At 53.1% G+C, this 22,703-nt stretch overlaps 1 protein-coding gene across 2 annotated transcripts in view; it reads left to right on the top strand.

Annotated features, from left to right (window-relative positions):
• The first annotated feature begins 7,056 nt into the window (after positions 1-7,056).
• Positions 7,057-22,703, top strand: part of PRR5 (proline rich 5) — a 52,526-nt gene continuing 36,879 nt past the window's right edge. The window contains exon 1 of one of the 2 annotated variants that reach the window (XM_066255678.1): positions 7,057-7,140. The gene's annotated coding sequence lies outside the window, so the exon portion shown is untranslated. Of the gene's footprint in view, positions 7,141-15,398; positions 15,520-22,703 lie in introns of those variants that run through there. The other variant, XM_066255686.1, reaches the window with a different exon arrangement.

Here is a 22,703-nt window from a genome sequence, read left to right as displayed (position 1 = left end):
GTGTCATCTCCATTGATAAGAGTTGTTAAGGCACCTCCTTTTCCTGGTACTGAGGGAGAGCATCAAACATTTAAGGAACAAATAAGACCAACCTTTTGAAAGCCCCTTCAGAAACTAGAGGAGGAGAGAGCATGTCCCAAATTATTTTAACAAGTTAGAATTACCCTGATACCAAAACTTGGCAAGGACATTATTTTGAGAGAGGAAGAGAATTTAACCCAGCAGAGTACACAGACGATAATGAATTGTGACAAGGTGGGCTTTTTTCCAGAAATGCAAGGTTGGCTTCATATTCAAAAATCAATCAATGGCATTCACTTTGTTAACAGGAAAAAAAAAAGATTTTAAAGAAATCATAGGAGTTCATTAGCTGCAAAAAAAAAGCATGCGACCAAATTCATTCATGATTGGAAAAAAAAAAGATTTTTAATTGTCAGCAATTTAGGAATGCAAGGGAACTTCAACTGGATCAAGAAACTGCAAGAGACCCTGCAGCTAACATCACAGGAAATGGTGAATGACTGGAGGTTTCCCCAGAGGGCCAGGAAGGAGACAGGATGTTCACTGTCCCCACTTCCACTCCACTGTCCTAGAGGTCTCGGTCTGCCTCTAGGTGCCAGCAATGAGACTGTCCAGGCAAAAAACCCTGTGAGGTCACCCTCACTGGGCTGGCCTTGACACAGGAGGAAAGATCCTTGCACTGAATGGGGGTCCAGGAATATAGACCATGGGAGAGGACTTCAGGGGTTGCTTCTGCCCAGAAGGCCGCCCAGAATGCAAGTTATTTTAAGTCAACTTGGGCCTGGGTTTCCTGCGGAGGCCAGGCTTGTTCTGTTTGCGAAATCAGAAAGCAGTGATTAAAGACAGATTCTTGGCGGGACTGCCTGGCTCACTGGCCTCAGATGGTTGGGCCGAGTGCAGGGGGTACGCTGCCAGCGTCTCAGAGTGTGTACAGGGTCGAGCGGGCAGTGGGGGTATGGGGAGCTGGCTGTTTGTGAAAGGCCTCAGTTCATCCTTAAATGAAGTCCCCAGGGGAGAGGAAGGGTGAGTGAATTGTCTCAGGTGTGGGCTCTTGCTCATGGTTGGCAGGCTGGGTCCTGCCAAGTCTACCCTCTCAAGCACCCCTGCTTTGGTCCAGCACCTGGAGCTGAACCCGAGATCTTCACAGCCAGGCTCCAGTCCTAGAGTCCTTAACCAGAGGCTCTGTGTTCAAGGGCACTGATCTGTGAAATGAGCACTGGTCTTGGAGTCCCAAGAGGTCCGTCCTCTAGTGGGGGAGCTTCTGCAGATCTCCCAAGAGGTCACAGTGTCACAGTCATTGTCACAACAAGTGGCAAGATTGGTTTCTGGATCTGACCGGTGCTCCCCAGGGCTCCCATCTGCATTCCAGCCTCAAACTCCAAGTGTGAATGAGGCCTGCGGAAAACACTCCTTGAATTGAACCAGACTCAGCCCTGCTGGGACCAGCGGGCCAGCGGGCCAGGCCAGTGCTGAAGACAGAGGGCTTGATTTTCTGCTGGGACAAGGGCAGAGCAAATAAACCAAGTGCAGGAGCCAGACCAACGGGTAGAGAGTCAGGAGGCCAGCAGCTCTTGACCAGAGCCCCCAATCCCTCCAGCCCAGTCTGGTGCCCAGGTGTGGCGCACAGGTGTGATGCCCAGGTGAAGCGCACAGGTGAGACATGCACATGTCAAAACCTCTCTTGGGTGCTGACTTTGTATAGCACTCTGCAAGGTACATACGTCATTTGCCGGACACTCACTGAGCACCTACTGTGGACCAAGCCCTGGGCTGCACCTCAGGGACCCAGAGCTGAAGGCCACAGGACTTTCCATCCCAGAGAAGAGAAGGAGGAGGTGAGAAAGGTACCTCAACAACGACTGCTGTTTATCATGGCTTCCCGGCCTGACAGCTCCTGCTCCATAACTGACCAGTGAGGAGGGACCACCTGCTTACTGAATGCCACCTAACAGAGCATCTGAGACAGAAGGCCGAGTCTGAGACGCTGCAGCACAAAAAGAAAAACCAAATACACAGTTGGAGAAATGCATGCAAATGTCACGTTATTACTACTCAGAAAGCTGTATTTTCCCTTCAAGTCATGAAACGTTACACAGCACCTACCTTCTAAGTTTGCAATCTCAGGTCAGAGCCACAAGTCCAGAAGACAGCCCTCCACGCAGCTGTGGGGGCAAGGTGGCCATGGTGGCAAACGGATGAGGCCCACGCTGGCCTCAAGGGTGGACAGAGCCATGTGGAGAGTGTTATAGGCAGAGGCGAGAGCTGCTGCCCAGCCTGCCCGTCACCCCACCCCAGCTTCTAGGAGAATTTTTGCCCCTTTCTGCTGAAGCTCTGGGGTTTGGGCAAGGCCTCCTCTTCCTCATGTGCCTCAAGCTTGCAGGATGGTCCCATGAAAAGTACCCCATGGGCATTAAAGTGCACGCTTCAGGCAGTCAGTGAATCTGGGAGCTTCAAAAACTGAGGACAACATTCTAACTCTTTGACTGAGGCACTGGTGGGTTTCTGCTTTGTTTTGTTTCTCATTATTTAAGTTGGTTTATGCTATAATAATATTTCTTATAACATTTGAAGCACTCCATGGGAGGACAATGAGTCCTGAAGCACCAGCCAATCCCGGAGCTCCAGGAGCCCCTGGATGAAGGCCTTGTGAGGCACAGGGTCCCCGCCAGGAGCTGGCTGAGCTGTGGGAGACCCAGCGTCCAGCCCTGGCCCTGCTGTGCGCACTGGTTTCCTATGGTTATTCTAACAGATGGCCAGAGTCACAGGCTCCAAACAACACTGATTTATCTTCTTACAGTTCAGAAGGCACAGTCAGCAGGGCTGCCCTCTTTCCGGAGGCTCTAGGGGAGAATTCATCACATTGCCTTTTCTGGCTTCTAGAGGCACCTGCGTCCCAGGATGCAAGGCCCCTTCCTCCATTTTCAAGGCCAAAGGTGTGGCCTCCTCAATCCGCTCTGTTTCTGTTGTAACACCACCCTCTCCCACTCTGAATCTCCTGCCTCCTTCCTATAAGGATCCTTGTGATGAGATCAGGCTCCCCAGATAATCTAGGATAATCTCCCCATTTGAAGGTCCTAAACCGCTTCAGCCAGGCTCCTCTTGCCATGAAAGGTAATATATCCATGGGCTCTGGGGATTAGGACAGGGACATCTTTGCAGCACTGGGGGCTGGGGTGCAAGCATTACAAACTCTGTTCTTACTTGTTGCATAGTCTTGGGCTTGTTTTTGTTTTGTTTTTTTTCTGAAGCTGGAAACAAGGAGAGACAGACAGACTCCCGCATGCACCCGACCGGGATCCACCCGGCACGCCCACCAGGGGGCGATGCTCTGCCCCTCCAGGGCATCACTCTGCCACGACCAGAGCCACTCTAGTGCCTGGGGCAGAGGCCAAGGAGCCATCCCCAGCGCCCGGGCCATCTTTGCTCCAATGGAGCCTCGGCTGCGGGAGGGGAAGAGAGAGACAGAGAGGAAGGAGGGGGGTGGAGAAGCAAATGGGCGCTTCTCCTATGTGCCCTGGCCGGGAATCGAACCCAGGTCCCCCGCACGCCAGGCTGACGCTCTACCGCTGAGCCAACCGGCCAGAGCCTTGGGCTTGTTTTTTAATGACTTTATTTTTTTAGGGGAGTTTTAGGTTTATAGGTAAATTTAGGGGAAGGTACAGAGGCTTCCCATTTACCTTCCTCTCCCCTCATACCCACAGCCTCCCCAACAATCAGCGTCCCCCAGCAGAGTTTGTTACAATAGATGAACCTGCACAGACAGACACATCATTGTCAGCCAGCGTCAATAGTGTACATTCAGGTTCACTCTTAGGGTGGTACAGTCTATGGGTTTGGACAAATGTGTGATGACATGTATCCATCCACCATTGCAGTATGATGAAGAATAATTACTGGGTGGCAGGGAGAGGGGAGTAAAGAGGGACAAATATATGATGACAGAAAATGATTTTACTTTGGGTGATGGGCACACAACACAATCAATAGTTCAAATGTTATAAAGATGGTCACCTGAAACCTATGTCCTCTTATTGATCGTTACTCCATTAAATTTAATTTCTAGAAAAAAAAAAATAATTTCACTGCCCTAAAAGACCCTCTGTGCTCTGCCTAGCCTTCTCTCCTGCCAACCCTTAACAACCACTGATTTTTTTCACTTTCTACATAGGTTTGCCTTTTTCCGGAATGTCATATAGTTGGAGTCACACAGTATGTAGCCTTTTCAGACTGGCTTCTTTCCCTGAGTCATATGCATTTAAGTTTCCTCTGTGTCTTTTCGTGGTTCGATAACTCCTTCCCTTTTTTAGTGCTAAATACTTTCCCACTGTCTGAACGTACCAGTTTATCCATTCGCCTACCAAAGGACATCTCGGTTGCTCCCAAGTTTTGTCAGTTACGAATAAAGATGCCACAAATATCTGTGTGTAGGTTTTTGTGTGGAAGTAAGTTTTAACTCCTTTGGGTAACTAACAAGGAGTGTAACTGCGGATGGTAGGGTAAGAGGATGTTTTAGTTTTGTAAGAAACTGCTAGGTTCTCTTTCCAAGTGGCTGCACCATTGGCCCTCCCACCAGCCGTGAGTGAGAGTTCCTGCTGCTCCATGTCCTCCCCAGCATTTGGGGTCCTCCGTGTTCCGGGTTTTCACCATTCTTATAGGAACAGAGTGGTAACTCACTGTTGTTGTTTTTTTTGTTTTTGTTTTTTTTCACTGTTGTTTTAATTTGCATTTCCCTAGTGCTGTAGGATGTGGAGCATCTTTTCATTTGCTTATTTGCTATCTGTATGTCTTCTTTGGTGAGATGTCTATTAAGGTCTTTGGCTAGGCACGTTTTATAACCTTTCTGAGTCCCAGCATCCAATTCTATAAAGTTTTAGTCAGGGTCACAGCAGAAGAGATAGACTTTACCCCTGGTGGTCCAGGTAAGAGGCATGACTAAAGGGACTCACACGCTTACAGAGGCACGGGCCGGTTAAGGAGCACCCAGGGCTGGCAGTTGCGGGAAGCTGCCATCCCTGGACTGGAGGAACAAGCAGAGACCATGGTGTTTCCAGGGGAAGCCTGAGGGGCACAGCCAAGTGCCTGCTCTGCAGCATGTGGGCAGTGGAGGAAAGATCCCATCCTCTGTCCTCTACCTCAGTGGTCCCCAACCTTTTTTGGGCCACGGATCGGTTTAATGTCAGAAAATATTTTCACGGACCGGCCTTTAGGGTGGGATGGATAGATGTATCACGTGACCAAGACAAGCATCAAAAGTGAGTCTTAGACGGATGTAACAGAGGGAATCTGGTCATTTTAAAAAAATAAAACATCGTTCAGACTTAAATATAAATAAAATGAAAACAATGTAAGTTATTTATTCTTTCTCTGCAGACAGGTACCAAATGGCCCACGGACCGGTACTGGTCCGCGGCCCGGGGGTTGGGGACCACTGGTCTACCTGATCTCCAGCAGCTGCCCTCCAGTGACCAGACCCAACCAGTTACCAAAGGGGGTGCAGTCCACTGAGGGCTAACAGAGATGGGCAGTGAATGGATTCCAGGGTACAAGGGGTGCCACAGATGAAAACTGACCAGCAGTACTTATTATCAGGTCATTCATTCACTAATCCTTTCAACAAACATCTCTTAGGCACCTTGGAGATGCCAAACACTATCCTAACCACTAGGAACACTTAGGGAGAAGAAGGAGACACAAGTCTGCTCTCTCGATAATAAGAAATACGCAACTCTAGAATATAATGTCAAATCCAAGTCTAAAGAGGAAAACAGAACAGGGCAAAGGAAGAGAATGAAGGGGAGACCATTGTAGATGGTTGAGAGAAGGACATACTCACCTCCAACTGGTCCCTCTGCCCAGACACCCTCTCCACCTCTGGTACACCCTGGCCTGCAGCTCAAGTGGACTTACTTAACCCAGGACTCTGGTGGACCTCATCAGTCCACTCCCTCTTCCAGACTCAAGTCACCAGGAAGGTCCCTCACCTGATCTGTTCCATTTTAACACTGTCTCTGGGACTCAGGAGGCTTAGCTTCAAATACGCACCGTGATGGGGGTAGGGTGGAGAGACGGGTTAGTACTGAATACAGGCAAAAATACTTGCACAGTTGCATTTCAAAACTCTCAATCACTACCTGTGAACACACAAGAACCAGTAACCATCACCACCGGAACGCCAATCAGGCCTCCTGGCCCCTAGCAGCGCGAGGTTTCCTGGCTCCTACCCAGTACTGACTGGACTGTTAATCCTGCCTGAGCACTGGTAGTCCAGGAGCCACCCCCACCCTAATACAGTGTCACAAGGGAGACAGCATGTGCCTTTTTAAATGAAGGGTGAAAAGAACCCCTTTTAGATGCGCTGAGGTGTGGGACCTGAGGCGCTAGATGTGGGGTGCTGGATATTTCCACCAGAGCCATACTTCTCAAAATTGGCAGAGCTTGGGGGTCACCTGGATGGCTTGTTAAAACCCAGATCCCTGAGCCCCCTCCCCAGATTCTGTAAGTCTGGATCGGTAGCAAGAACTGGAATTTCTAACCAGTTCAGGGCGATGCCAGTGGAGCGAGTCTCACCATAGCCCTGGGCTATTTAGATGCTAGAAGCGTTTGTTTGCGGCATCTGTCCCCTAGTCCAGGACCCCGACGGAGTCTGAAGGTCCGATTTCTCCCCCGCAGCTCCCAGAGCTCTACACAGGCCAGGGCTTGGGGAGGGGGCGCTCAGAGGACATTAGAGGACCGCCCAGAGGTGGGTTGCTGGCCGGAGAGCCGAACTGGGCCACCAGGGTGAGCGGGGACGCCCTCTTCCTCCGCAGTCACCTCCTACAGCCTGCGCAGAGCACCGGGGTGGGGAATCCCGGGAGGGCACTTCAGTCCCCGGTTCCTAGATCGGGCGGGTCTTGCCCCCCGGCGGGTCCTGCCCCCAGCTGGCCCTGGTCGGTGGGCGTGCCCGCGGCCCCGCTCGCGGTGTCCCCGCAGCCCGGGGTCCCGGTGGCCGCCGCCTAGCAGAGAGCCCTGCGCCGGCCCGGGGGGCGGGGCGGGAGGGGCGGGGCCTCCGCGGCCCCAGTCCTCGGGCCCGGGGCTCCGGCTCTGCGCGTTGGCGGCGGCGGCGGCGGCGCTGGGACCGAGGTGAGCGGCGGCGACGGGTCTTGGAGGACCCGCTTGGGGAAGGGACAGGGTGGGCTGAAGGCGACCCTCACGCCGCGGTGGAAGGCAGAAGCCTGGGGCGGCGCCCGTGGAGTGGCGAGTGAGAGTGTGTTTGGGGGGGGGGGGGGGCGCGCGCGCGCGCGTGTGTGTTTGTGTGTGTGCGCGCGCGTCTGTGTCGCGCCGAATGCGGAGACTGGGGTGGGGTAGGGGTCCACCCTCTCTCTCCTGGTCTCTCCCGGGACTTTCCCAGCTCATCCTCTCGCACAGTCTCTCTCTCGCCGCCCGCCCCGCCCCCTTTCCTTACCTGTCTCTGAGTTTCTCTGAGTCTCCGTGGGTGGGTGTCTGCCTGTCTGTCCAGCCGCTTGTCCGGCGCCTCGTTCCCTGATCTTCCTCCCTGACACTGCTCGCTCCGCATGCAGCTCTCCCTCCCTTTCCATTGCCCCCATACCTAGAGCAAACAAAGATGGTGAAGGAGAGAGACTCCTTTAGGAGTCTGTCCTGGCTCAGCGTGGGGCCCCACCCCTCTGGCCTCTGGCCTGGGCCTCCCTCCACCTTCCTTCAGGGAGCCGGCCCTGCGGAGTGTGGGGGTGGGTTTGGGCCAGCAGGCACATCTGAGGGCAGAGGCCTCAGGGCTGGAGCATGGGTGAGTGGGTGCCCTCAGAGCCTGGGAACACCCCCCCCCACACACACACACACACTGGGCAGATCTGCCTGGTCAGGGATCTCCGCTTCTGGCAAAATCAGGTCATGCACTAGACCCTGTTCACACGAGTGGGATATGATGCTTTCTAAGATTTTTTTCCTAATGGAGAAGGTTCGGAGAATTTGCTGGGCTGGAGGAGGGTCACTGGCCCCTGGGTCATGGGGTGTGGTCAGCTCTGTGGGCCAGGCCACTTCCTGTGGGCAGCTTCCATTTCCCCATCCCTGGCCTGGGCAGCAGTGAGATCTGTGTGCTGCTGCCCTGAGGACCACATGAAATGGCCATCGCTGTCCAGGTGATTAGTAACACTCTCAGGGAGAGCCTGGCTGTACCCAGGTTCCCCAGGATCCCAAAGGCTGTTGCTCCCTGGACTGTATCTGGAGGGGAGGGAGGGGCCCCCTCAGCCCTCCTGCGCCCAGCCCAGCCAGAGAACCCTTCCTGGAGGAGATGAGCTAGGGGCTCTGAAAGTGGGGGTCGGGGACCACTGGATTGTCTTCTTCAATGACAGAGCTTGACAAAATGCTTCTTTCTTGGTTTCTGTCCTGACCTTTAATGGTGGCACCAGGAGTCTGCATTTTTACAATTCACCTCCATTCTGATGCACATTCAAGTTCAAGCCCCGCTGGGTGGTGGCATTGGATGATGGGACAAGGTCATATAGCTCCCTCTGGCTGGCAGGCAGTGGGCTGGACCCAAGAGGAACTTATTCGAGGGGCCACAGCTCTGCTGTGTGCCTAGGCAAGCCACTCCCCCTCTCTGAGGCCAAATCCCCATCAATCAGAGGATGTTAAGGCCTCTCAAGGGGTTTTCCTGCCAAATGGTCTGGGATTCTGAGCCCTTAGTTTAAATTGATTTAAAATGTGTTGAGGCCTGACCTGTGGTGGCGCAGTGGACAAAGCATCGACCTGGAATGCTGAGGTTGCCGGTTCAAAACCCTGGGCTTTCCCGGTCAAGGCACATATGGGAGTTGAAACTTCCTGCTCCTTCCTCCCTTCTCTCTCTCCCTCTGTCTCTGTCTCTCTCTCTCTCTCTCTCCCCCCCCTCTAAAAAAATGAATAAATAAATAAAAATAATTAAAATGAGATAAAATGTGTTGAGGTGGGGGGACTGGAGATGGTTTGTAGAGTCAGGAAGACCTGGGCTAGCATCCAAGGCCACCACTGGCTGGCTGTGTGGCCCTGGGCAAGTCACTTTGCTTCTCCGGGCCTCAGTTTCTCATCCAAAAACTGGGAATCATAGTACCCACCCCTTCTGGGTGGTGGAGGCACAATGCCCAACACCTCATAAGCCTGTCACAAATGTGGGCACACCAGCTACAAGAGTGGTTGGCATTGCATGCATATCCGGCTATTTTAACTGTCTGGGGATGGGGGTAGTAGTCTCATGGACTTAATTTCTCATCAGCAGGGAAAGCGGTCTGTGCAGAAACATTTGGTAGCTAATGGATTTGTTTGTTTGTTTGTTTCTAATGGATGGCTTAAAAGGCCCAGGGATGGTTGAGGGGAGTTGCCTGGTCAGAGGTGGATGGCACTTTGTGGGAGCTGGCTGGGCTTCTGGGCCAGCTCTCTTGCTCAAAGCAGGCGCCGGGAGATGGCACCCTTGTGTCCCAGGGGACTATCAGCAGAGTCAGGAGAACAGAAACCCAGGAGGGGTTGGGCAAGGAGATGGAGGAGAAAGCCCGGGCCCTCCCCAGTTACCCTACGTTGTGGGTGTTTGTGGATGTGAACGAAGTCCACTTCCAGGACGTCTGGGAGGAGAGCAGAGCTCTCAAGAGGTGCCCAGACAGGCACAGGGAAAGTCATCCATTCACTCACTCGTTCACTGCCCTTTCTAGGCCTGGCAAGTGTCAAGGGCATCCCCAGTGAGGCCAAGACACCCACACAGAAAGGGAGAAGGCCACAGACGCGATCTGGATGGGGAGCTCCTGGGAGAGATGGTAACATCGGTGGTCCTCGGAGTCAAAGAGCAGATCAGGAGAGCTGCTTTAGGGTCAGGAAGCCCAGGTGGTCCACAGGGGTTCAGGGGCTAAGTAGGACCAGCCATCTCCTGGGGAGTGAGAGTCGGAGGATACAAATTAGAACCTTGGGCTGTTGTAAAGACTTGGGTTAGTGCAAAAATGAGGTGGCTTCCCAGTGACAATACAACCCCCTTTTCTTTTAACCACATCCCTCTTTTATGTCTTAAAATCAAATCTTGCCTAGGGAGCACCTAGTGGGATGGGGGTTTTGAAGTCTGTGTGTGAGCATGGTTCTAGGGACACCTATAGAACTTGGCTCTGACCTCAGACCCTGAGATCTGGGTGGCCCAGAGGAAGAGCCAGCAGGGCCAGGGAATGGCTACAAATGCTGGGGACCCCTGAGTCAGGTCCACTGTTATAAATCTCAGCAGCACTTTTTAGCAGCTCTGTGGCCTTAGAAAGCTGCCTAACCTCTCTGAACATCAGTTCTCTTGTTTGCAAAGTAGGGACTGGAATAAAGCTTTTAGGTGACTAAGAGCATGGGTTCTAAAGCCAGGCTGTTTGGGTTTGAATCCTTGCCCCACTCTGTCCAGCTGTGTGACTTTGGTAAGTTACCAAACCTCTGTCTGCCTCGGTTTTTACATCTATAAAGTGGTGATAATTGCAACACTTACTGCATAAGATTGTTGTGAGAATTATGTGGCTTCGTGTAAGCTGCTTAGGACAGGACAGCACCCTCTGGTCTTGTTGTAAGGGTGGGGGCGGGAGGAGTGCCTGACATGGTCTTACAGGGACAGTGCTGCGGTTCCTGAGATAGGCTGGCTTGGCACTGGGCCTGTGTCACTATCACTGTTAGTGTTATATCCACTTCTGGGGACATGAGAGGACATGGACAGGACCACTCAGTGCCTGGCACAGGAGACCCTCAGCTGATGTGGTATTCGTCTCCCCTCCTGGCAGAGCCGTGGGGGCAGAATGGAGTTGACCACTGCATCACCACTGACTGCCTGCCTGCTGGCCAGGTGGAAAGCACCCAGGCCAGGCCCCTTCTGAAAAGATCCTCGAGAAAATATCTGCAGTTCATTTCAGCTCAGAGTATCGCTCTCCTTCATTATGACTGAAAGCCTGGGTTTATCACTGGAAAGTAAGCACCTACTGTGTGCCAGGTCCTGTGTGCTGACTCCCCTCAGCACTGCCCCACTCCCCCCCCCACCCCTCAGCCAGCCCGGAGGTGATCGTGGCAAGGCCAGTCAGCAGGTGGGCAAATTGAGGCTCAGAAAGCCCAAATGGCTGCCCAGAAACCCAGAGAGCAAAGGACTGGGCAGGGGCTCTGACCCCAGGTCTCTGGCAGGTGTGCAGGCTACCATGCTTATGTCTGAAGGTGAGGGGACGTCATCAAGACATCTCACCATCAACAACCACCTCCTCCTCTGACCCCGACGGGAGTCTGCTCATTTTCTGGGAAGGTTCTTAGGGTTTTGCTTTTCTGTGCCATGAACTGGGCTGGTAAAAGCCCTTCTTTGTGTCACCAAAGCAGTTTCCTTGGCAAGACCCATCAGCCTGGAGCTCCAGAGAGAACCCAGGAAAGACTCAGGGAGAGGGCGGCCCTCATTCAGCACCAGGCCTGGCCAATGGCAAGGGCATCCCCAGTGAGGCCAAGACACCCACGCAGAAAGGGGGAAGGCCACAGACGCGATCTGGACGTTCTGGTCCTGCTTCCGCCACTTACACCCCTTTGAGTCTTACCTTCCTTTGAGTCTGAGGGGCTTACTCTGTGCTTCAGTTTTCAAATCCGTGAAATAGGAAGTTGTTTTTTATTTAAAGTTGATCTTAGAGGAATGGAGAAAGAAAGAGGGAGAGAGAAACATTGACTTATTGTTTCATTCATTTATGCCAGTGGTAGTCAACCTGGTCCCTATAGCCCACTAGTGGGCGTTCCAGCTTTCATGGTGGGCGGTAGTGGAGCAACCAAAGTATAAATAAAAAGATAGATTTAACTAGAGTAAGTTGTTTTATAAAGATTTATTTTGCCAAACTTAGCGAAAAATCCGACATAAAGTACTTGGTAAGTTATTATTATTATTATTATATGCTTCAACTTGCTGTAACTCTGCTTTATAAATTTTATAAAGTAAAGTTGCTTCCCTACTTTATAAATCACCATTACTGTGGAACTGGTGGGCGGTTAGAAAATTTTACTACTAACAGAGATACAAAAGTGGGTGGTCGGTATAAAAAGGTTGACTACCCCTGATTTATGCAGCCACTGGTTGATTCCCGCTTGTGCCACTACCGGGAGTAGAATCCTCAATCCTGGCACATTGGGATGACGCTCCAGCCAACTGAGCAACCGGGCCAGGCCTGAAATAGGAATCTTTATTTCTACCCTGCTTAGCTCCCAGGGTAAGGTAAAGCTGTGAAATAATTGTCAACATACCGTATTTTTCTCTCCATAAGATGCACCTGACCATAAGACACACCTAGGGTTTTAAGGAGAAAAATAAGAAAAAAAATATTCTGAACTAAATGTTGTGTTAAAATATTTAATAAAATACTATATTTTTTGCTCCATAAGATGCATGGGAATTTTCCCCTCCACTTTTGGGGGGAAAGAAGTGTGTCGTATAGAGCAAAAAGTACGGTATATGCAGCCCTCACATTGCACGTGAAAGGCATCTTAGAAATTTACGTATTTTCTCTCATTTTACCCCTTGAGGCCCTGTATAATCACTGTATGATCCCATTGTACAGATGAGGAAGGCAAGGCACAGAGAGGTCAATATCTTGTCCTAGGTCACACAGCTGGTAATACTTCAATAATGTCTGATTAAAGTAGACTGAGCTCTGGCCTGTTGGCTCAGTGGTAGAGTGTCGGCCTGGCATGTAGGAGTCCCAGGTTCGATTACCGGCCAGGGCACACAGGAGAAGTGCCCATCTGCTTCTCCACCCCTCTCCCTCTCCTTCCTCTCTGTCTTTCTCTTCTCCTCCCACAGCCAAGGCTCCATTGGAGCAAAGTTGGCCCTGGGCGCTGGGGATGGCTCCTTGGCCTCTGCCCCAGGCGCTAGAGTGGCTCTGGTTGCAACAGAGCAACGCCCCAGATGGGTGGAGCATCGCCCCCTGGTGGGCATGCCGGGTGGATCCAGGTTGGGCGCATGCAGGAGTCTTTCTGACTGCCTCCAGTTTCCAACTTCAGAAATATAAAGTGGACTGAAAGCCAGCCATTGAGGCCACTTCTTGGTGGATAGACATGCTACCCCTGCTTGATTATACCCAATGACAGGGAGCTCACTATCTTATGAAAGCCTGTGATTGTTAGTCTCAGACTGGAGTAGGTGGTGGTTATGGTTCCTGGTATGGTAGACTCAATGTGGGAGGAACTTGCCTTTGGCCTTGCTGGGTTTGAGGTCCTGGGAGACCCACCCATGAGGAGGTGAGAAGGGTAGTCCCAAGTTTTGCATCACTGACAGCTGGGTCCATCTCATTCCTCCCAGAGATCAAACCTGAGGCTGAGAGAAGAGAAAGCTCTCAACACAGGAGGGGAGACGGCAGGTGCCCAATAAATTCCTAATCAGACCAATCCTGTTTCTAAAGGAAAATTTTAATTGTAAAACCGACATAGCTATGTTGTATAAAGTCTAGAAAATAGACCCCAGTTCTACCTGTAACCTACTCCCCTAACATCATCACTTTTGGGTGTCATTTCCAATGTTTCCTTTTCAATAAATATATCTCGACAGAACTAGTTTTTTTTGTTTTGTTTTTTTTTGTTTTTAAAGACTTTATTTATTCAATTTTCAAAGAAGAGAGAGAGAAGGAGGAGGAACAGGAAGCATCATCTTCCCATATATGCCTTGACCAGGCAAGTCCAGGGTTTTGAACTGGCGGCCTCAGTGTTCCAGATTGACGCTTTATCCCACTGCGCCACCACAGGTCAGGCTCGACAGAACTAGTTTTATACAGTGTCATCACACCACATGTAAAGTTTTGTGTCCAGTTGTAAACACATTAAATGGTCTTTACCACTTAAGGTAATACCACAGGCATGTGTCCTGTTCCTAAATAGTCCAGCAGTTTAGAGACAGCTATGGTGACCTGTCCAGTGGCTGCATAACGTCCTGTCCAAGTGGTGTTTCGGCATTTGTCTTGAGCCATTCCCCTCTCAATGGTGCCTCCAAGTGGACAGTGATGTAAAAAACAGGTGTTGACCCCAAGGTCGTCCCCCAAAGGCCCAGCAGGACAGCTGGTCAGCCCACCAGCCAGTGTGGCCTCCGGCAGGGCCCTTCCCTCTCTGAGTCTCGTATCTGATCTGCTATGAATCAGGGATAAGATCTCCATGTCACAGGGCTGCTGGAGGAGTAGATGAGGGTATATACATGAGGGTAAGATCTCCATGTCACAGGGCTGCTGGAGGAGTAGATAAGGGTATATATATGAGGGTAAGATCTCCATGTCACAGGGCTGCTGGAGGAGTAGATGAGGGTATATATATGAGGGTAAGATCTCCATGTCACAGGGCTGCTGGAGGAGTAGATGAGGGTATATATATGAGGGTAAGATCTCCATGTCACAGGGCTGCTGGAGGAGTAGATGAGGGTATATATATGATGTCATGCATCTGGCACGTGGCAGGGAGTTGAAACTTGGTAGCTATTATTACTGCTGCTGTTGTTGTTATTCAGGTCTTATCTCTCCAGTTAAATGGAGAGATAAGCGTGGATCTCTGCAGCAGAAACCACGCTTTATGCATTCGCATCCCACTCCAAACATGCTCTATAATGTTTACTGATTTGATTCCTGAAACGTTCTGCCCCCCCCCCCAATAGAAGGAGTCTCCATGTGGGCAAGACACTGGCACATTTACACAATCTCATTTTGTCCCCCATGAGTGGGGATCATCAGCTCCATTTTAGAAAGAGGCTCAGAGAGGGTAATGATCCTGCCCAAGATCACACAGTGCAAAGGGGAGAGCCAGGAGTACTTCCTGGAGGAGGTGGCAGCGGCACTGAGCCAGCAGGATGGGTCATTTGACTGGACCAAGGGGCAGAGAGCTGGTGTTCTAGACATGTGAAGAGGAAGTTGGGAACTGTCTGTGGGACAGGGCCAACCCCAGCACCCAGCACAGGGAAAGGCAGTGTGAGTGAGGCTTACAGGGCGTTTGTTGAGCTGAGCTGCCCTGAAGTCACAGCAGGACAGGAATGAGATAGCTGTCTGGGCTCCTGACCCTACCTCACATCCCACCCAGCCACTTCCTTCTGACTAGGCAGGAAGGGGTGCTTTGCAGGCTTTGAGGCTGCAAGCACCTTCCTGAGGACTGCTCTATGAGCAGTGATAAAATATTTATCAGAAATGCTGGTAGGTGGGCTTCCCTGCATGGGTTATGGCTGGGGGCAGCTCCTGCCCCAGGACTGCAGCCTCGCTGTGTCCCGCTGAGTCATGGGGAACCCAGTGAGCCACCAGCCTGCACCCTCCTTGCCCCTCTGCCCTTTGGCCACGTGGATGCCTCCTAATGTGTAAGCCATTCAGCTGACCAGAAGGCCAGGGTATCCAGTGCGGTTGGTGCTGAGGGTTCAGAGCTCATGCAGCGGGAGGACGCAGGCCCCAGCCAAGGTCGCAGGCAGAGGAGGCCATAGGGCCCGGATCCCCCCTGCACCCGCACCTGCTCCTGCAGGGTCACACCTTCTTAATCCTAGCACTGCTCAGCAAGGTAGGTCTGCCTATACCTCCCTAGCAGCGGGGACACCGAGGCTCAGAGCAGGATGCGGTGGGTCCAGTCTCACAGTGGAGAAATTTTGTTCTCATCTGTCTGACTCCTGCCCTCACTGTGCCCAATGCGGTTCTTGCCCTGAATCAGGGCCTGGATGTCTCTACTCCTTGATTCAAAATAGAGCTGTGACTTCAGGTTTATCATTTTGATTTTCAGAGTAACAGCAACAACAACAACAACAAAAAAAAACAGTAGCAGATGGTGTCTTCCTTCTGCCATGTGGCGTGGGAGGATGAGCAGGGCTTTCAGATTCCTTTGTTCCCTCATTCATAAAACACATTCTGGCCTGACCTGTGGTGGCGCAGTGGATAAAGCATCGACCTGGAAATGCTGAGGTCGCCGGTTCGAAACCCTGGGCTTGCCTGGTCAAGGCACATATAGGAGTTGATGCTTCCAGCTCCTCCCCCGTCTCTCTCTCCTCTCTCTCTCCTCTCTAAAATGAATAAAGAAAATAAAATAATTAAAAAAAAAAAAAAAAAAACACATTCTGGGTGCACTGGCTAAAGGCCTGGGGGCACTTACCCCTGTGGTGGGAGCCAACAGAACCAGAGAGGGCTGGGTTCAGTTACTGATTATTTACGTGCTGTGTGACCTCTAGCAGATTGCTCCGCCTCTCTGAGCCTCAGGGTCTGATTTGAGAATGGGAGGGGATCACACCTATGTCTTTGTTCTCTGTCACATCCTCACATTCATCTGATGGGCATGGATTGGCCTTTGGAATGGGTCTGGTTTCCAGAGGGGCCCCAACAAGCTTTGTGATTGGCTTTCCCAGGAAGTCATCTCCAGCTGGGGCCCCCGGGCCTTTGGATCTGATGATTGAAGGTAGAAGTTTTTTTTCTAAACTGAGTTCTGAAGGGACCTGGCCCCTGGAGCCAGTTTGTGCCAGCAGTTGTGAGAGGAAGGTGGTCACAAGCAAGCTATTGATGGGCACCCTGTGGATGGCCCTGGTCATCTCTAATCCCGGTTGTCGCCCCCTTCACTGCCCACCCATACACACAGGTCACATTCCTGCTCTCCTTACGCCTTTCCCTCCCTCCTCTGAGCCTCTCCCTGCTATTGCTCTGCCACAAATTCTTTTCCTCCCTTTTTCACTTGGGGGCTTTTGTTGGTCTTTCAAACCCCTGCTGGCAGGTGCCCTCCTCTTCCAGGAAGCCTTTCTGGCTTCCACAAGTCCACCCCAGGCAGGGTAGACCAGAGTCTCTCCCATCCCCTCCACCCTGGAGTCTGCTCATGTCTTTGATGCAGCACTAGAAACTCCTACTGGAGTGATCTCCTTCCCTCCTGCCCAGGGCTTCAGGGCTCCAGGGCTCCAGGGCTCCAGGGCTCCAGGGCCAGGCTCTGCTCCATTCAATTCCAGGTCCTGGGTGGAACTCAACGCTGGCACCGAGTGGGACTCTGGGTGTCTGGTGAATGAATGAAACTCTGGTGAGTCAGTGAGTGATGAACATCAGTACTGCGGCTTGGTTTTAGGACCTGTGCTAGAGACAGGACTAAGCTTATAAGGTGTGCTCCCCATGCCCTGTCTCTGGACGGAGCCTCCATTTTCCTGACCTTCCCACGGTGGGTGTTCACCTGGATAGTGGGGAATTAGGATTCTGGGACTGAGGCTGTTGTGAAGGGGGCAGAGCTGAGCCGCAGGGGTCAGAAGGGCTGGCCTCCTAGCCTGAACGCCCCCTCCTGGAGCTGCGAAACCACAAGAGCTAGTCAACCTCTCTGTCAGGCCTCCTGTCTACTCTGCAAACCCAGTATTTATTTGTTTGAGAAAAGTGGGCAGGCAGCAGGCTTGTGTTCATGGGGTGCTCACAGTGGTGTCCCACTCTGGCCTTATCACACCCAGCACAGAGAAAAGGCTGGAAGGAAATGCACCCAGCGGGTAGCAACAACTTTCTCCAGTAGCTTGTTCCCTCTCCCAACACTTTCGTATTTTTCAAAGTTCCTAGAGTTTATCCAGTGGCTTTGCATCTGTGTTTGAGAGCCTTGTACTAAGCCCTGGGAAACAACTGCCCCAGTGACACAGCCCCTGCCTGCTGGGGCGCTCAGCCTGACCAGGGAGCCTGCCGGGACACAGGCGGAAGCCCAGGGGAGGCCCCTGGCCCAGCCTGCAGGCGTGCAGAGGTGGCAGCTTGCTGGAGGGTGGGTTTGCTAGGGGGCAGGTGTGCTAGGTAGGACCAGGAGTGCTGTGTGGCTGGAGACCCAGAGGAGGGGGATGGGGAGAGACCCTGCAAAGACAGGGGCTGGATCGGATCCTGAGTGATTGGGCAGTAGGCTCCTTTTAGAATCAGAATAGCTTCATCCCCTGAGGACATCTCCCACTGGCCTGCCACTGGGATGAGGGGGACTTTGCAGTAAGGAGCCCTTAAGAGAGACCCTTGCTCCAGCCCTGTGAGGAAAGCACGGCTGTGTTCCCATTTTACAGAATGGGGAAATTGAGACCAAGCCATAGTGAGCGATGCAGCTGCACTTCAAATCCAGGTCTGTTTGTCCCCAGAGCCCAACTTGGAACAGCTGCCCTCTCCTATAGCCCCTGCTTGTCGCTGAGCCCCCGGGCCTTGGTTTTGTCATTGTCATTTGCAGAGTGGGGATTAGAAGTGATATTGTAGACCAGGGGTCCCCAAACTATGGCCCGCGGGCCACATGCGGCCCCCTGAGGCCATTTATCCAGCCCCCGCTGCACTTCCGGAAGGGGCACCTCTTTCATTGGTGGTCAGTGAGAGGAGCACATTGACCATCTCATTAGCCAAAAGCAGGTCCATAGTTCCCATTGAAATACTGGTCAGTTCGTTGATTTAAATTTACTTGTTCTTTATTTTCTTTAAATATTGTATTTGTTCCTGTTGTTGTTGTTTTTTTTTACTTTAAAATAAGATATGTGCAGTATGCATAGGGATTTGTTCATAGTTTTTTTTTTTATAGTCCGGCCCTCCAACGGTCTGAGGGACAGTGAACTGGCCCCCTGTGTAAAAAGTTTGGGGAACCCTGTTGTAGACTGAAAAAGCGCCATTCCTAGAACTAATTCTAAAGCCCACCCCTGAGTCCTCCCTGAGCTCTGTTGTCTATGGTCGGAGCACTGCCCAAGGCGGCTGGTCAGGGAGACAAGACGGAAGCACAGGAGGCATCTTGGGGACAGGGCTCTAAGAAGGACAACCCACAGAAATGGGCAATGCATTTGATTTCACAAGAGCGCCGAGCAGCAGCCAGAAGGAGGTCATCACAGACGCAAACCCAGGTGCAGACCCGAGGGAGCGCAGGCAGTGGACTCGAGCGGTGGAGACAAAGTAGGGCGGATCCAAGAGGGCCCCACTCACGATGCCCAGGCCCTGGACGAGATCTCACACCTGCCCACTGAGTCACAGAGGCAGCAGGGCCCATGCAGGTGAGGTGAACTCTGCTTTACCCAAAGCTGAGAAGAACCAGCCCAATGAAGGGAAAAGGCCTCTGTGCTAATGGTCAAGGTTGGAGGCCATTACTTTGGTCTGAGCTCTGATGGGCACTGTGGGCAGTGGGTGGGCGGGAGGGAAGAAGGGAAGAGGAGAAGGGGGCCCTTCCAGGTCCCAGCCAAGATCTATCCTCCTCCTTCCCTGGCTCCACCGGGAGAAGGCGAGGGTCCCCTGGCCCCTGTGGGTTTTCAGCTGGGTAGACAAGGTGAGCAGAGAAGGTAGGCTGGGCTGGGCACCCTGGATGTAGTAGTCTCAGATGCAGGGCCTCTGCCCCCCACCTCCCCTCACATTCTATCTTCTTCCCATAGGCCAGAGAGACACAGGCCAGCATAGTGGACACGATTCGGACATGGTCAGGTTCAGATCCCATGTTTAACTCAGTGTCTGGCACACAGCAGGTTCTCCAGAAATGCTTATTAAGTGAAAAGGAGGGAGAGGGCCAGCAGCCTTTGGCAGAGTGCACTACCCTCACAGCCCCTGCACCCTCAGCGAAGGTGGCTGCAAACGGCTGCCCCATCGGTGTCATGGGGACAGGCCAGTGTGGGGAGCGTGCCGACTGCAGGGGTGGCCTGGGGGGTACTGTCCTGCGAACACAGATGGAAGTGTGGTAGGGTGAGGCTTGTGGAAAAGACTTCAGTGGGTGAGGTTACCCTATACAGGATTTTGCAAGATGAATAGGAGTTGGCCAACCAGACCAGACTTAGGGGAAGATTATCCCAGACAGGGTAGAGGGTAGGCATGTGGGTATGAACTGGACCTGGCCTCCAGGGATAGCACCGTGCACCAGGATGTTGACGTCCACTTTAATTTGTTCGGGAGACCCCAGGGAGGATCCTGGCTCCCCTTCTGCTCCCATCAGACACCCAGGAGCTGACAGCCGGGGCTCCCTGCAAGGGCTGGGAGCTTGTGACCCCATGCTCACCCTTTTGTCTCATCCCTGCAGCAAAGCCCTAGAGACCCCTTCCTGTCATCTGCCCCTGGAGTCTGGGGAAATCCCTGTGGCTGAGCCAGTGCGGGAGGGGTCATGCAGGTTACAGCTGTTATGTGGCCTCCTGGCAGGCAGACATGTCTCACCTCTGTCCCCACCTTATCTGCCACCCACGCTGGGAACCACAGAGACAGACCTAGACTTTGGTTACTCAAAACCAGAAACTGCAGAGAAGATGTGAAGGAGGAGCCCCTCGGGGCCAGCCCAGTGTCTGGGCAAGGTCGTCCTCCCACGACCTGCACCCCAGAGGAGGGCTCAGAAGATAGTAAGCGCCAGGACACTGTGTCCACCCACCAGCCCCTGGCTCCAGCCACACCCAGGACCCCCACCCAGCCTGGGGCACACCCCTGGACACCACAGTCCCAGCGAATGACACAGGTGACCCTCTTCAGTAACAACCATCTGTGGCCGCCAATGAAAGGTGAGGAGGCACAAGCGGGTCACACCTAGATGCCCAAGCCATTCCCCAGGCAGCCCCATGAGTGTGGTTTCCCACCTTACAGATGGAGAGACTGAGACTCAGGATGCAGTAAATGAGAATGAGGGCCAAGGGGTGGGGTGACTGACTGCATCAGTGTTCCTGGCACCCCAGAGGGCCTGAATCTGAGTCCAGCCAGGCTGACTGGCCAACAGAAAAGAGAGTCCCAAATTTATGCAGGTGCAGAAGGGCAGGTGGGAAGTGCGGCCTGGGTGTTTCAGCTAAACAAGCCTTGTGGGACCCCTCACCCTAATGCTCACAGAGCCTGAACTGTGGGCCTGGCCTCATCTTAGCATGCAGGTGGATGGGGGGTTCCCAGTGACCCCCACCTCTTATTTCACATCCATGGTCCTTTCCACCATCACCACAACCTCATGTGGTCGTGTCAGCATCCGCACATGACGCTCCCAAGTTCTCAGCCCCGGTGATGGTGCAGCCAAGTGGGAGACTCGAGCTGGGCAGAGCCTGGGGGCTGGTGAGGCGTGGGGTGGAGGGATGGGGGCGCAGAGCTGGGCGTCAGGAGGTCTCAACCCCAGGTGGCCGTCTCCCTAAAACCCTCCCCTCCAAACCCCTTCACGCACCCTGCTCCCAGCACCCAGGCCTCTGCCTGTGGGCCCCCCGCCCTTCACATCCCTGGAGACCTGGCTCCTGCTTGCTTCTGGACTGCCCTCACTTGGCTTCATTCCAAGTCCAGCTTGTGCTTCGTCCCAGAGGGACCCTGGCTGTCTGAGCACCAGCTGTGTAACTACTTCCCCTCTCCCCAATCCCCAGAGAGCAGGTCTGGGGACAGCAGCTGCATTGGGGCAAAGAGCACTGTAAGGAGGGGAGCCCCAAGGGTCACTTCCTGTCCCCTCCAGAGTCCCTCCCAGTGGACTGTTGTGACATTGCACCCAGACTGTGCATCGTTGCTGACCACAGAGTTGGCCCCTATGAGTCTCCTTGCTGGTATCCTCATCGACACTGAGGGTCAGTGCCTGTCCTGTCCTGTGTCGTCTGTGCCCTACCCCGGCCTTGCTGGGTGAGGTCATCCCTCCAGGCCTGTTTGAAATGTCAGTGCTGCTGGACAACCCCAAGGTAGTTGGTGTCCTTCTCTGATGTCCCAAAACCCTCCCCCCACTGCCTCCATCACTGCTCCTCCAGGATGTCACAAGGGAGAGGGAGAGGCAGCCTCTGGGGACAGGCTGTGGCCTGCAGTAGGTGCTCAGGATTGCTTAATGGCAGGGACAGGAGTGACAGTATGAGACGTGTGGGCTCCAGATCAGAGCCGGGCTCAGATCTCAGCTCTCCCACTAATCTCCCGTACAACTAGGGTGGTCAGTGCCCTCGCCCTAAGCCTCAGTTTCCTCACCGGTGGGAACTCTGGCTGGTAGGTGCTGCCCCGAGTGAGGGTGGTGGAGTGCCCTGCTCCCAGAGGGACTTTAGCTGCTTCCCCCACTCGTTAGGCCAGCCCTGCTCGTGGGTGACTCAGCACATCCCACCCCTGCGTGAGGCCTTGGTCTTCCCATCTCTAAAAGGGACAGCTGGGCTAGATGAACTCCAGGGGCCTTTGGGCCTGGCTTCCTGTGGGTGCCAGTGAAGTGGGCAGGGCCTGGGAACAAGGTCACCCAGCAGCCTTCCTTAGGAGGCCGTACACTTACTTCCTCCTGCTTTTATGATGTTGAAACAAAAAGGAGGCCGGGCAGGTTTTGTGAAATGCCCTTTCTTGGCCTCTGTGTCAGTTCCCAAACTTAAACCAAGTTTATGGACAAGGAAAGTGTAGGAATCCTGACACAGCTGTGTAAGGAGGGGAGAGTGAAGGGGGGCGGGAGGTCTCAGGGGCCCCAGGGCCTGGGAGAAGTGCCCCCCTGGACACCTCAGGGGGAGGAACCCTCCCTGTCTCCTTGCTCACCCACCCCTCCCGCCCCAGGAAGCTGAGTCTGCCGCTGGGGGAATGCCCCATCTGCCGCTCTGCTGCTCTGCTCTCGCCATCTCCCCCCACGGCTTCATCAGCCCTGTCTGCAGAGCAAGAATGGTAATAACTACACAGAGGGCATTGTAGTAGCTTGATTGCGCGTATGCATCCTTCGGGCCTGTGCTTGGCTGTTAGAAAACACTCAGGATGTGACACCTGTGCTTGTGTGGTTGCTATAACCATTATCAAGATGTACCTGGATTTAAAAAAAAATGCCAGGAGGCCACAGCACACATGTGAAATGTGGATTGATTTTTGACTGAGCTTCCT

Source organism: Saccopteryx bilineata, chromosome 1 (assembly GCF_036850765.1).
Source record: "Saccopteryx bilineata isolate mSacBil1 chromosome 1, mSacBil1_pri_phased_curated, whole genome shotgun sequence".
NCBI lineage: Eukaryota > Metazoa > Chordata > Mammalia > Chiroptera > Emballonuridae > Saccopteryx > Saccopteryx bilineata.
This window is presented reverse-complemented; position numbering and strand designations above follow the sequence as displayed.